This window comes from Hippopotamus amphibius, chromosome 17, assembly GCF_030028045.1.
Source record: "Hippopotamus amphibius kiboko isolate mHipAmp2 chromosome 17, mHipAmp2.hap2, whole genome shotgun sequence".
NCBI classification, from domain to species: domain Eukaryota; kingdom Metazoa; phylum Chordata; class Mammalia; order Artiodactyla; family Hippopotamidae; genus Hippopotamus; species Hippopotamus amphibius.
Genome location: NC_080202.1, coordinates 59,666,051 through 59,678,608, shown reverse-complemented (window position 1 = coordinate 59,678,608; position 12,558 = coordinate 59,666,051).

Below are 12,558 nucleotides of genomic sequence, written 5' to 3'. Positions count from 1 at the left end.
TCGTGCGCCACAACTACTGAGCCCATGTGTCACAGCTACTGAAACCTGCGTGCCTAGAGCCCGTGCTTCACAATAGGAGACGCCACCGCACTGAGATGCTTACACACCACAACAAAGAGTAGCCCCCGCTCACACAACCGCACGCAGCAACGAAGACCCAACGCAGCCAAAAATAAACATAAATAAGTAAATAAATTTATACATTAAAAAAAAATACATGGTCGAGCCAGAATCCAAACTCAATCTTGTCCCTCCATCATCTCCGACCCTGGGGACTTGGGGTCTGGGGAGAGGGAACGGGCAAACGAGGTAAGAAAGAATGCACATCACTGTGAAAAATACACACGCCACGTGTCTGTATTTTCATTTCGGCCTTATTTTCCACGTTCGCCATTCAGATTTCCGGCGGCTGACTGGAAACTGCCCCTGGAGATCGTGGGAATCCTGTAGCCACCTTGAAATTAGCAAGCCCCCAAACCGTCGTCCCTCCCACCTCCACCCTCCAGCTGTGCACACACACCTGGCCCACCCTGCTGCATCCCTTGCCGCAGTCAGTGTTGTAACTGTCCAAACAGGTGTCTTCATGACTCATCTTCTTGCCCCACGCACCCAAACCCTGCTGAGTCTACCTTCTAACCTCTCACAGAATTGTTTCCTCCCCTCTCTGCCCACTGACATTGCCTTAGTTGAGACCGCCTGACGGGTCTTCCTACGCCAATCTCTTCTCCACGCATAGTCAGTGTGACTCTCCGAAAAACCCTCCTCATCGCGTCACCGTCCTGACCTAAGATGCCTCACTGGCATTCACCATGCCTTTAGAATAAATTAAAACCCCCTTATGTCAGTCCTTGCAAGCCTGTAATCCCATTCCAACATTCCATTCTTGCCCATCTGCCGTCTTGCATGCCACTCACTAATGACTCTGAACATTTTCCCGTTCCCAAAACACATCCTTTTTTCTTTTTTCAGTTCAACAAACTCTACCAAGTATCCCTTTATTTGCCAAGCCCTGTGTTGGGCATAGGGGGTGCTGGGTAAGGGTTCTCAACTGTAGCACTATTGACGCTTGGAACAGAGATTTCTTTGCTATGGGGGCCTATCCCATGCATGATAGGAGGTTTAGCACCACCCTTCTCTAGATGCTGGTAGCAACTCCCCCCAAAGTTCTGACAGCCAAACCTGTCTCCACACGTGGTCAAATGTCCCTCCGAGGGCAAAATCCTCCCCATTTGGGAACCATCCTCTGGCATGAGACACGCTCCCTGCCCTCCAGGAACCTGCCCGTGGTTTGTTAGAAGCGATGGGTGCGTACACAGGGCAGTGCCGCGCGGAGGAGGCTCAGAACCCGGGCTTTCAGACAGGCTCGCTCTGAGTTAGCATCCCGACTCTCCTGCTTCCTTCTGCGGGACTGTGGACGATTTCATTCACCTCTCGGAGCCTTCCGGGACGCACGTGCGAACATACGGGTTCTCAGGTCAGCCTCAAGGCCGACCGAGTGCGTTACATAGGCGAACCCCTGTCGATACTGGACATGCCGCCACCCTCAAGATGGGAGGGTCTTCACCCCTTCACCGCACCCCTTGCACACCCTCAGGACGCAGCCCAGAGCGGCCTCTGTGCTTTTGTGTGCGCTGCTTCTCCTGCTTAGAATCCTAGCGCGTCTCCCCTTCCCGCCCTTGGAAGCTCAGCCGTGAGGTCAGCGCCGACCCACTGGTACACACACGGCGGAGCGGCGGGCCCCCCGTTTTGGGCTCACGACGCTTGCCTCTCTCTTCACGTAATGTTCACGTTGTTGACTACCATTCCCCTAGAGCAAGGCCAGCACATCTTTCTCTTAAGGGCCCAAAGTACATATTTTAGGCTTTTGGACCACATAACCTCTGTTATAACTGCTCAGTCGGCAACTGTAGGTAAAAGCAGGCATAAACAATAGGAAGCGGATGGGGTGAGTTTGTGTTCTAAGAAAGTTTTATGGACACAACAAGGCGGCAGTGTGGCTGTGTTCCCATAAACTTTTATTGATGAAACGAGACGGAGAGCTGGATTTGGCCAAGCCTAGGACGCCGGCTCTGAGCCGTGAGCTCCTTGAGGTCAAAGCCCGAGTCTCACTGACTTTTGTGTCTAATACCTCACGCAGCACCTGGTGCATCTTAGACACGATTTCCATGATGAATAGATCAGTGGATTCACGGCAGTCATCCTACCGGCGTTAATGCAACACGAAGCTGTAAAATCTTTCGGCATGTATGCACTAAGGAGCTGACCAAAACAATAAAAAACAACCTCCAAAGTGAATTCAGTAATTAAAGAACAAACACGCATTGAAGGAAGAGTACACAACCTCCCTTCTCTGGAGCTGGGAGCTGAGGTTTAGGTGTAAGATGGCCAGAGAAAGTAAGGACACCCCACCAAGTTTGAAATTCAGAGAAATAACAAATAGGCTTTGGGTATAAGTATGCCCCATGCAGTGTTTGGGATATACTTACGCTAAAAAAAATGCATCGGTCGTACATCTGAAATTCTAACTTAACTGAGCGCCCTTTGTTTTTCTTTGCTCCTTATTTAGACGTCGACTGCTGAGGATCTCTTCTGTTTCCTTCTCTCAACCTCCCAGCAGGAGAGATGGAAACCCGTCCGACCTGCCGATCCTCCCTCCCACCCCCCCAGGAAGAGGGCCCCCTGTACACCTCACCGCAGCAGCAAGCAGTTCTGTTGGAACTGGAAATTTAATTAACAAAATGCTAACATGTAATTTGAAGGAGGAGGGAGGAAAAAAAAACGCGTTATCACGACGTTAACAAGAGAACTATTTTAATTACGGTATTTAACAAGTTATGACCACGCCGCTGTGTTCTCTGGGGAAGGAGTCACATCGTTCAAGAATCGTTCAAGAATCGTGGAGCAGAGAAGGGAGGTGATGGGGAGCGGAGGTGGAAACATCACCACGCGGGCTGGGCTTCCCTGCAGTGTGTCTTCCAGTCCTAGGGCTCCAGCGTTTAGAAGCCCCCGAGAAGCTGTGTTCTTCCCCTCTCATGACTCAGAGAAGAAAGCTAGCTTCCCCATCTCCCACGTCAACCTCCAGCCAAACAGGACCTGGGGAGGCAGGTAAAGCCCAGACCTGCTGTGCAAAGCTGCCCTTTGCCCCCACGTGCACTGGGGCTGAACGAACGGGAATTTCCTTGGCACCTGGATCCTGTGCTCTGTGACCCTCCGACTTGCTCATGCCTCCCATGGGGCACCTTTCTGTCCCCTTCCCCAAACGCACCAAACAGCAGCAGAAGAAACGGGCCTTGGTGCAGGGAAAAGAGATGAAGAGTGTCTCAGAGACGCGGATGCTGTGACCCGTGGTGTCACGTGGCCTTTTGCTCTCACAGGATAATCCCAAATCCACCAGCGGCCGGAGAGGGCCCATCCTCAATGTGCAGAGCCACGGGCCCTGCTCTTTCCCTAAACCTCAGGAGGCTGAGGTGGGCCCCAGGGAGTATGAGGAATGTGGCCTCCTGGCATGAGACCAGCCAGGCCGCCGACAGGAATGGCCTTGACCTTCCCCATCACTTATCCTGTGCCCCGTGACCCCCAGGTATTTTGTCACAACAGCTGGAGGGGCCTCGGTGGGGGAAGGGTTGGCCAAGAGCTGGGAGCTCAGTCTGGAAGAGGCCGTAGGGGAGGGAAATGTTCAGGGAGGTGGCAGCAAAAGGCACTGCCCCCAGGGACATGCCTTCCCTTCCTGTCACCAAAGGAGGCTCTGCAGACCCAAACCTGGGACGTTAAGAAGCAAGGCCTGGAATTTGGATCGTGGCTCCTCGGGCATCCACGGCGTCATTAGGGGCGGCAAGCAGAGAGAAGAGAGCGAGAACATACGTGACGTTAGTGTGATGTAGCTACACTAACACAAATAAGCGTCACAAGACAGACTTAATAGATCAAACTGCTTACAGAGTCTCCTCCACTCTGGGCACTAAAATCATCGCTGCAAAGACCACGTGCAGCTTTCTGAATGCCTTCCTTTCCTTCTTCTCCTTCTCCCCCTGAACACCACAGCAGGTCAGAAGCCACTGGTGGAGCTGTGCACGCTAGGAGGACAGGGGTGCGCCGTGATGACCCAGGGTCCAGCCTCAGCCTGAGGGATGATGAGGGTGTCTCCACAGGAGGAGAAGCCCAGCGTGGGGTGTTGGATGGAGCCCTGCAAGATGGAGAAGCAGCATTCGGGGAGAGGCTGGCAATCGAGACACAATCTGGGTGATACACGAAGGGATTGACCAAATGGATAACTGCACTCAAGATAACAGAAGCCAAATTTCTCACTGTTGGGAAAGAGAGTTACAGCTATAGCATGGGAGAAAACACGGAGGAACCCTGGGACGTCCCTGGTGGTGCAATGGTTGAGGATCCACCTGCCAGTGCAGGGGACACGGGTTCGAGCCCTGGTCCGGGAAGATCCCACATGCCACAGAGCAACTAAGCATGTGCGCCACAACTACTAAGCCTGTGCTATAGAGCCCGCGAGCCACAACTATGGATCCCACGTGCCACAACTACTGAAGCCCTCATGCCTAGCGCCCGTGCTCCCCAACAAGAGAAGCCACTGCACTGAGAAACCCACACACCACAGTGAAGAGTAGCCCCCACTCGCCGCAACTAGAGAAAGCCCGTGCATAGCAACGAAGACCCAACACAGCCAATAGATTGATAGATAAATAAATAAATAAATCTAAAAAAAAAATACTAGAGAACATATTTCAAAATGAGTCTTAAAAAAAAAAATGAACCAAGTGGTGTTAGACTGAAAAATGGAGATTATGTAAATGCAAGGCTTTCAGTAGATAGAGATGGATACAGAAATAAATCGGGTTGTAAATTTGAGCACATACGTGCATGTATGTTGTATACACTTCCACGTATGTACATGCGCTGAGAGGGTCTGGGAGCAGCGACGTCCTAGAATCGATGAGGACATTCCCAGACCTGCATGCTATTTTCCACTAAAGGAAACCAGGGATCCCTGGAGAAATCGCCGACTTCAGGGCTGGACAGGGAAAGTACAAGGCGAGCCTGGACCATGCTGTTGTTCCATAAATTAAGGAAATACTCAAAAAATGATGAAGGTATCTCAAAGGGGCCTCATGTCAGGAGCTCCCACCTGCCAAATCTGGGATCCTTTGAGGGACAAAACTAATGAAGGAATAGCTCATGACTGATAAAAATAAGAATCCATGAGTCCAATCTGATATAAATAAATAACTCGAAAGTTTGATGGGAAATGGAATATTTGCAGAGTCTCAAAGTGCCTTCCCACATAAGAAAAATGTTTATTTGCTACACTGGGGAGAAAGGAATAACTGCAGGATGGAGAAGTCTGGCCGACCCACCTCAGTCAAAGGCTCAGCCTTGCGTATCGCATACCAGGGTCTGCAAGAGCCTTGCCAAGTGTGCACCACCTAAAGGTAGTTAGCAGGCATCACCGGACAAACGAAAGCTGAGAAATAATCTAAGAATGGTTGGCCTATAGTCTTTAGAGCTGCCAACGTCATATCAAGGGGGGAAAATGGGGGGGTGGGGGTGTTGAGGGGGATGAATTGGGAGATTGGGATTGCCATGTATACATTACTAATAAGAAAAAGATATCAAACTGTACACTTTAACTATATGCAGCTTATTGTATGTCAATTAGATCTCAATAGAAGTCCTTAAAAAAAAAGTTGCCAATGTCGTGAAGGTAGAGGAAAGACTGAGTAACTCATGGTTCAAAGGGACCTAAAGTGACGTGACAATGAAATGACAATTGGATCCATTTTCGGAACAATTGGTGAAACGTGAAAGGGGCCCAGGGTTCAGCTGGCGGTTGTGTGTCGGGAGCGTGCAGGCTGGATCCTGGCTGTGTAGGATACAGTTATGTATGTGCACCTACATGGGAAGCTGTGCTGTTCAGAGGAATGACACACTAATGTTTTCACATTGATGGAGGCAACCAACTCTCAAGTGGTTCATGAAAAAGAAAATGTTCTCTATAGAGTATTCGCATTTTTTCTCTATGCTAGTGGTTGTTTCAAAATAAAAATCTAAAAAAGAAAAAAAAAAGCCTGTAGGGAGACATGATACAGATAGCAAAATGTAATAGGAGCCAAAGGGGACCTGGATTTGGGGTTCTAGCAAGACAAAGAGGTTGATTACAATTCTGACCGGACCCAAACTTGAGTTGGGAACTACAGACTCAACTGTACAACTTCATGAAGCATGGAGGAAACACAGAAGGTTTCAAAGAGGGAGCTCAGGTCCCCCTCCCCAAAGAGCACATCACAGGATAATTGATTATCAGTGAAGCTAAAGCAATTGTCTTGGTGCAGGGTCAGTGAGAACGTCCTTCTGCGGCAGGGTGCCTTGCCTACGCCCTGGGTTCAGCAGCAGTTTCCTGGGAAGGCTTTGCTTCCTTTCTCCTGCACAGTGTGCTTCCCCAAGCCTGGCTGTGCCTGTAGCTTCAGCTCTCTGTCTCTCCCATCTCAACGCTCTACCAGCTCTTCTCTGTAGAGCCTGGTGGCCGTCAGCCCACTGGGGCAATGACAAAGGCTCTGCAGGCAGCATCCTTTCTTCCAAGAGAATGAACTGAAAACACAGCCCCTATTTGTCTGATATTAGTAAGCCTTCTAGCTGCAGTTGCCCAGATGCATCTCAAGCCTTGTCTAATCTTTTTATCCCCACTACTTTGGGTCACCGCAGGGGACATGCAGGGGAGATCCAGTGGCTTCTGGAATGAGGTGGCTCCCCCCAGGCCGCCAGCCCTATGTCAGGGTGACATGTTTGAGGAATCAAAGTTGACCTTCTTGATCTCCATGAAACACAGATGCACTCACACCAAAGTCACAAACACTCACGAAAATCTGACCTCAGTGCTTATGGAAATCACAATCTTGTCTGATGAATGGTTAATAAAACCTCAGAACACACCGATGTTCCCCCTCCCCACGCCGATCCCAGTTGAGGTTCAGAGGTGGCAGACCCAGAAGAAAAAGGAAGGGGAAAATGCTCAGAGGACCAGTGCAGGTGTCTCTCTGCATAGAATTCTCCAGGAGGGGAAGAATGTCAGCTGCGCCTCTCTCTCAAACGCTGGCTTCCCGTGTGGCATGGCAACAGGCAGGTCAGCGGGTGGCTCGGATCACACGACGTGGCCCTGGCACCCAGAGCCACATGGCACCCTGACAAACCAAACACGAAACTGCCAGCCTTATTCTCTGCCACCCGCGTTGCCTGGAACTCAACCCTCAAGTGAAATGAGAGTTAGTTTAAAAGTGGCAGAGGTTGGCCCAAGGGTCCCAGCAAATTTTACGGTTCAGCCTTGAGAACGAGGGGGCTACCACCGTTCCCACGAGGCTCTGCCCCATCAGAGCACGATGGTGGCTCCAGACGAGGCACAGAAGTGGGAGGTGACCAGCCCAAGCTCCTACCTAGAGACTGGGTCCCCTGGGATGCTTCTGGCCGTGAGTTTAAAAAATAGCCATAGAAAAAGAAAGTGCCTTTAAAATGAAGGCATTTAATTATGCCATAAAACAAGAATGATGAAGGTAGGTGGTCCCAGAGTGGGTTAATTTGGCAGCTCAAATGTGTTAGGGCTCTGTGTCACCTTCCCTGAAATTTTCTTCGCTTGTCCTCATGGTCACAACATGGCCACTGCAGCTCCACACATCATATCCTGTGTGAAGCACCTATCATCTACTGAGCACTGTAAAGGAATAAGTTGAACAGATGGGATCCCTGATTTCTTCAGGCTTACAGTCCATTGTTGGTCCAGAGACGGCCCTGGATCACGTCCATCTACAGTGATTTCCATTACTTTCAATTCTGTTTGCAGAAAGCAGCTTTGAACAAATCAATCTGTACTCGTATATTTTAAAACTGAGAGGTAGTTTAAGAGCTAGCATATCCAGAATTTCTTTTCTCCAGGATTCCCACTTTCCCAGTTGCTTGAAGAATTTCCCAATTCCTTTAAGTTCCTTTTAACTTAAAAATGTTAAAAATAGAAAGCAACTTGCACAGTGCCTGGAACACGGTGAGAATTAAGTTCCCATCCTTGCTCTCTTCGAGACATTCAAGGCTCCTGGTCACCACCTCCACACCTCCTTCACTTTCTTCTTGTCTAGTTCTTAACCAGTCTGTTTCCTAGTGACGTGATGGACTATGGTCTATAGAGAGCCTTCTCTCCAAAGCTTCATTCACCCACATGGGCATCTGAGCTGATTAGTGTTCTCAGAGCATGGCTTGTACTGGGTCCTGGTCATGAAATCAATTCCAGATGGATTTTGTACAGAGCAAAACACTGTCCTACAGCTTCAGGAAACACTTCTTAATTAGTTCCACAGCTCAGAGACACATGCCCTAAAACTAGAAGGTGGGTAGACAGATGTCTACATGAGACCAGAAGATGGGTAGATGAATGTCTACATGGAGGGGAACCAAGAAAGAATCTTCTCTTAATTAATGCATTTCTACATTCCAGTTACCTGCCTACATGCAATCAAATTTAATCTTCTTAACAATAGAATAAAGGAGGTATTATTTCCTTTTATTTTTACATGAAGAAACTGGGATTCAGAGAGGTTCAAAGATTTCCTGAGGCCACACAGCTAGTAGTAAAGCCAAGATTAAACCCAGGGGTCTCAGGACCTGAACCTTTCTTTTAAAACCACATTTTAAAATTACAGTTAATTTACAATGTTGTGTTAGTTTTTACAATGTTGTGTCAGTTCTATATGTGGAGCTAAGTGATTCAGTTATATATATATATATATATATATATACACACACATACACGTATATATGTATATATAATATGCATATATATATTCTTTTTCATATCCTTTTCCATTATAGGTTATTGCAAGATATTGAGTAGAGTTCCCCGTGCTATACAGTAGGTCCTTGTTGTTTATTTATTTTATACATAGCAGTGTGTATATGTCAATCCCAGCCCCCTAATTTATCTCCTCGCTACCACCCCGCTATCCCCTTGGTAACCATAAGCTTATTTTCTGTGTCTGTGAGTCTATTTCTGTTTTGTAAAGAAGTTCATTTGTATCGTTTCTGATCCTTTTTCTTTTTACCATTCCTGTTGCCTTTTTCCCTGGGAGCCAACCATGAGCAAGGAGGGCTCAGTGTACAGTAACCCTGATACTGTTTTTCAAGCCTCAAAGTAGCCACTTTAGGGGGGTGGGCAAAAGAGTTTCATCTGTTCATTCAAGAAACACATTTCATTCATTTAGTAAACCCACTCGCCCTGTGCTAAGGACTGGAAGACTTTAGAGGATTCTAAAATCAGTAAGACGCAGTAGAGCCCCAATCTTCAAGGACCTCACGCCTAGGTGAGGTGATATATATGATGATATATAGTCACGATGTATGATATATCATGATGTGTTTATGGTAGTCGTGATATATGTGATGCTATATGTATGTGATATATCATGATACATTATGATGATTATAAAAATGATCATTTTCTTTTAAAGTGGAAGTGGAAGCAGATCTAAGCACGTCTACTACTGAAATTAAAAATATAGGGATTGGACTTCCCTGGTGGTGCCGTCATTAAGAGACCGCCTGCCAATGCAGAGGACACAGGTTCAAGCCCTGGTCCTGGAAGATCCCACGTGCTGCGGAGCAACGAAGCCCGTGTGCCACAGCTACTGAGACCATGCACCACAACTCCTGAAGCCCTTGTACTTAGAGCCCGTGCTCCACAGCAAGAGAAACCACTGCAGTGAGAAGCCCGTGCACCACATCGAAGAGCAGCCCCTGCTCACCACAACTAGAGAAAGCCCGTGTGCAGCAGTGAGGACTCAATGCAGCTAATAAATAAAAATAAATTTTAAAAAATTAAAAGATATGTATATAGGGATTTGGGGGGCTATGGGTAAGAGAAGGCCTTTTCCAAGCAAAAGGTATTGCTATGACACCGTTACTTCTACATAAACAGCAGCAGCGCTGGACGGGAGGAGGAAGAAGTTATGATTTGATACCTTTTGTTACTGTACAGGAAAAACATTCCCTCCTGATTCTCGCACCGCTCTGCCAAGTGGGAAAATTCCCCTCCAGGTCCCTCTATCAAATCTAAATGCCACATCTCCAGAGGGCACGCATGGAAGGGGCCCCTGTTGATCCAGCTTTGCTGCAATAGGTTAAATGCAAAAGCAGACGCCAAGTGGGGGGGACGAGGGAGACGAAGTGACAGACTGAGGTCAGCACCACGGGGACGTCATTTTGGGCAAGGCATTGACGCTCTTGTCGAAGTTTCCACTCATCTGCCTGCTGGAAGTAACTAGCTTTGTCCCTTCGCTGTCGAAACCAGCACTGGTCCCCAGGCTGGTGGCCTGGCAGGAGTGGGCAAGGAGACAAAATAAGAGGCACCCTCCGCGTTCCTCCTCTCGTGTGCCCAGGAGACCATGTTTGTCAAGAGTCCTGCCTTCGGAGTAGGGGCTGTCTTTGCTAAGAGGAGTCTCATCTCTTTGAGGACTTGGGTCCTTCAATATCACGCTTGTTGTCTTACAGCCTCTTCCCACGACACACCTGCAGCCATCCTAGAGGTTGTCCCTGTACAGCGGACACTAGAGCTTCCTGGTCCCTTGCCCTCCATTTCAGCGCTTTTTCACTACCTTTGCTCTTCACCAACCAACGCACTCTTCTGGCCACGTCTTGGACTTGCCATCACCCAAAATGGCCCCACCTCTGACATTTTAAAACCTGAGCTCTCTGACACAATGTCCTATCTTTCCAGCTCTTTCTCTCTACCCGTTTCCTCATCTCATCATGCTCTACAGATTCGGGACGCCTCCCTTTTCTCCCAGTTTGTCACCTCCCTCCTGGTGTCATTTTTCTTCCCAATGAAGCCCATTTGGCCATGGCCACTCTCAGCCAACAACTAAAGCAATGCTGCTGTCATTCCACGTCCAACCCCACTGCGAGACCAAGCCAAGCAAAGGCCTGCTTTGGTGCCACTTCCTGATGGCCGGGCACTGCTGGAGAATTTCTCATAGACCCCACACACAGGCAGGACTACAAATGCCAAGAGCCTATCTCAGCTGAATCCTTCTCAGTGCTCAGCGATCCTCCTAGAATCTTCAGATCAATTCCATCCTTCGTTTTCCTAGTAGCAATGTCAACATTTCAGCCCTCTGCCATCTTTCCCAACAGAGATGATCTTGCTGCTTATTTCATTAAAAATAAAAAAAAAAGAGGCAATCAGGTTTAAACTTCCTCCCTTGGTACCCAGCCCTACCTGCATCCCTACCTGCATCCCTACCTCCTTCCCTGTATCTCTAGTACAAGTTAGACCTGGCCTTCCATCCCAGAGGGATCCATAAACTCACGCTCATTTCTTCCACAGCCTCCCTCAAACAGTTGGCCCCAACATTTCCCGCATTCTTTATTTCTCTCTCTCTCTATTGATTCTGTCCTCTTAGCCTATTAACCTACTTAAGTGTTTTCCATCTTAAGAAAGAGTCTATAAACGTTCCATCCTCTCTAAATATTTGATCTGTTTATTTATCAATCATCGATCTACATTTCTACATTCACACTACCAAGTCTCACTTAAGTGTAGCTTACCTGTAGAGCATCTACTTTCTCACCCCTCAGTGTTCTTTACTCGTTAGATTTCTTCCCCTCCCTCTCTGTACTAAACCAGATCCCTCCAAGATCACATGTGGCCTCCTGATTCCCAAGCACAGGAGTGTTTTTCCTTGGCCTTATTTTCCCTTTCTGCGATGTTTATCATATGACCTTCTTTAAATGTTCTTCCGTTTTCATTTCAGACACTCTCCACTCTCCCGATTCTCTCCCTTCTCCTCTGATTCTCAGTTTTAACTCTTACACGAACTCTTCCTCTACCCACCTCTCGAATATAGGTGTTTCCCAAGACGCAGTTCTTTTATCACTTGACATCCCTTCCCGTGGGTAACTTAACCATACCAAGGCTACCACCACCCACACGCATGACTACTAAAGACAGTCGCAACCCAGACTCCTGTGCTGGGTTCCACATTCGTAAAGCCAGCTGCCTGCTGGCCATCTATACCCATTCCTTCCACGAACATCTTAGACTCAGCATGTCACCTCTAACCAGCTAACCCCTTCCAATTGCTCTCTTTCCTGACCTTCCTATTTCTGAGAATAGAGCCACAAACCACTCTTTGTCCAAGGGAAGAAACCTATAACTCTGCTGAATGCTCCCCTTTCTCTCACTGTCGCAGGTAAATAAAAATTGAGCCTAGTTGATCCCACCTCCCCCAAATCTCTCAAATCAACTCCCCACTTTCCATCACCGTTTGCATAGCACTGCTCTCAGCTTCCCTTGCCTGGAATTTTGTATAGTGTCCTTATCTAGTCTTCCTGCCCCCAGCCTAATTCTGCTACAATATATCCCCAACATGATACCTAAGTCATCCTTGTAACATGCGAAAATGATCCTCTCATCACCGTGTGGTTCAAATCTTCACTGGCTCCTTACTGCTGGTAGGATAAAATGTACCCTTCTTTTCATAGAACGTAAGACCTTTTGTGATCTTGGCCCCT